Source organism: Myotis brandtii, unplaced genomic scaffold (genome assembly GCF_000412655.1).
Source record: "Myotis brandtii unplaced genomic scaffold, ASM41265v1 scaffold215, whole genome shotgun sequence".
Taxonomy (NCBI): domain Eukaryota; kingdom Metazoa; phylum Chordata; class Mammalia; order Chiroptera; family Vespertilionidae; genus Myotis; species Myotis brandtii.
The window spans coordinates 3,685,704-3,688,400 of NW_005358043.1; the positions used below are offsets into that span (position 1 = coordinate 3,685,704).

The 2,697-nt window shown below is 41.8% G+C and overlaps 1 non-coding gene across 1 annotated transcript; it reads left to right on the forward strand.

Annotated features, from left to right (window-relative positions):
- The first annotated feature begins 284 nt into the window (after positions 1 to 284).
- TRNAN-GUU lies at positions 285 to 358 on the forward strand. The gene has a single exon. It is a non-coding gene; the product is annotated as a tRNA-Asn (tRNA).
- The last annotated feature ends 2,339 nt before the right edge of the window (positions 359 to 2,697 follow it).

The window sequence follows — 2,697 nt, forward strand, 5'->3', positions numbered from 1 at the left end:
GGGGGGGGGAGGGGGCGGGGGGGGGGGGGGGGGGGGGGGGGGGGGGGTGGAAAAAAACAGTATTTTAATACACATTGCAATCTGAAATGCTGCACGATCTTGCGGTATTTTGTAATTTTCCAATATGTCGCAAAGGTGGAAAATAGAATTAAGAGGGTTAGAAATGTTAAGAAGGAAATTCTGATTTTAAAACTATGAATCGAGAAGTACAAGGGAACCTAAGTCGCGTTCTGCCTTTATTATTCTTCATAAAGGTTATGAGAGGAAGCAGCTTGTGCACCGGAGTCTCTGTGGCGCAATCGGTTAGCGCGTTCGGCTGTTAACCGAAAGGTTGGTGGTTCGAGCCCACCCAGGGACGCTCCCCTTTTTAAAGGCTTCTCATCGGTGGTTTTGCACAAATCTCGCTGTTTAAACCTCTAGCAGGGACCGGAGAAGACAAACGACGGACTCTCTTCGCCATTCCCTTCCCCGGCTGGCGGCTCTTCAGCTTCCGTCGCGCTGCGGGTCCCTCCTCTCACCGCCTCCTTCCCCGCGGCCGGGCGGGCTCCCCTGCACCCTCTCCCCCTCCCCTCCCCTCCTGCTCCCCGGCAGCGACTGGCCGCCCCGCGCCTTAAAGCTCCCGCTTTCTTTCACTTCCACTCTCTCAGTTCCCAGACTCCGGCCACTCCGTGCCCGAAGGCGCCCTCGTTCACCTCACCCTTTCTTTCCGTGTCCGCGCAGGTCCCTGTCGGCCTCGCTCTGCTTCAGGACCCAAAAATGTCGGGTCCACTGGACGCAGGTCCTTCAGGAGTGTCCATTACAAGCTGTAAATGATTTAAAACTCGAGCAACATTTTGTCTGTTCCCCGTCACCGTAAACACCTACTACTCCCGTTTACTAACTTTAACACTGACTACTCCTGGCATATTGGTATATTCAGAAATGTTTGTCATGGAGCGTTTCTGTAGATACTATTGTCAGAACATTTATATGTTACATTTTACCTTTTCTATGAAAGTGCTAGAATTTTATAGAGAATGGAATAAACCTGCAAAATTCCCCTCTATTCAGAAAGGGAGAAAACTTTTTTTTTTTAACATCTATGTGATTGTTAAAAATAATATGAGAACGATTAAAAGTAAAACTGCTAGCATTTATTTCACAAAATGCAAAGCTATCTCAAAAAAGTTATTTTGTACTTTATTCTCTATATGCTACCTTTGAAAGATGGTCCTGGAGAAAAGTGATATGTTTTATTCCTGCAAATATATAGTTACGCTCGTCTTTATATTTCCCCCAAATTTTCATATCAATGAAGGCTAACATTTATTGAGTGCTTACTGCTTGCCAGACACTGTTCCAAGTGCTTTCGTGGGTGAATGTGTGTAATTCTCACAACAACCTTCCAGTTAAGTCCCACTGCTGCTCTTGTACTGATGAGCCAACTGAAGGGCTCATGCAATTGAATAATTTGCCTGAAGTGGCAGTTTGTCCCTAGCACAATACAGAGTTGAACCCAGGTGGTTATGCTCCAGAGCCCAGGGTTTTTGCTTCTGTAGTTACCTAGCCAGAAGTTTTCTCTTCTAAAATAGAGCTACTTGATTAATTAGTTAATTTAAAACTAACGATGATGTTTTAATTCATTTGGCAGGCGTTTCGTTAATATTTTGCTCCAAATCTCATGCAGAAAAAAATACACCCAATGAACATTTATGGAATAGTAAAAGGCATTGTTAAACTATGCATTCATTGTGCTGCTTGGTTTTACTGACATGAAAACTGTGTGGGAACATGAAATCTTAATGTGAAATGTGTCTTTGGGAAACAATTTGGTAGCAATATGTAGAGACGGCAAGATTAGAAATAAAGGCAGGTTGGAACAGCCCAGGCAGAATTTGGAAGAACAATAGAGTCTAAGAATTCTTGGACCCCAGGCTGATGGTTGAAAGGTTGGGGCAACCTTGCAGACCTCTATTTCAGGATAGCTTTGTGAGATAGCACCAGGATTTGCACTTGACAGGTGCTAGGTGGCAGTTTTAAATGTGATTATAAATTTCTACTTCACCCTATTTGGGGGATTAATGGGATTTAGAGACCAGAAAATGAAGAGGGAGGATTAAATGAGCATGGAATTGGGGCAAGGAGTGCAAAACTGCCCTCTACTGTAAGGAGTTCATCTTATTAGGTAAACACATGATTAGCACATTTTTTTTTTTGTACATGTCTGTTGCATATGATAGTTGGGAAACACTTTGGGAAAACTGCTTAAATATTTGTGGATGCATTGGCCTTGTAAAACTTTAATGTGTATTGGTTATTGATGTTGCAATCAATGCTATTTCTGGGGAGCATTATTTTGTCCTTAGTTTCTTGGATCTGTAATGCCAACCAAGTCCAAATACACACTGAGATCATTTGCAGCATTAATTAATGACTGAAGAACATTTAAAAGGCTATGTTGAACATTTGGATAAGTAAGTATGTTCCTAATATTGCTAATCAACAGTTGTATACTTAACCTTCATATATAAAATCATAGGAAAACTAACTGAAGTAATGCAATAAAGAGTAAATCAATCACTGTATAATTTATGTAATTAATAATTTAAAATATTTTAAATATTACAGCGTTTCTTTAGACTCTGGAGGTTGGGAGGAAGTCACATGGCTAATACTTCTGTGTTTTCATTTCTGACACCTGTGACTGATGCCATATGA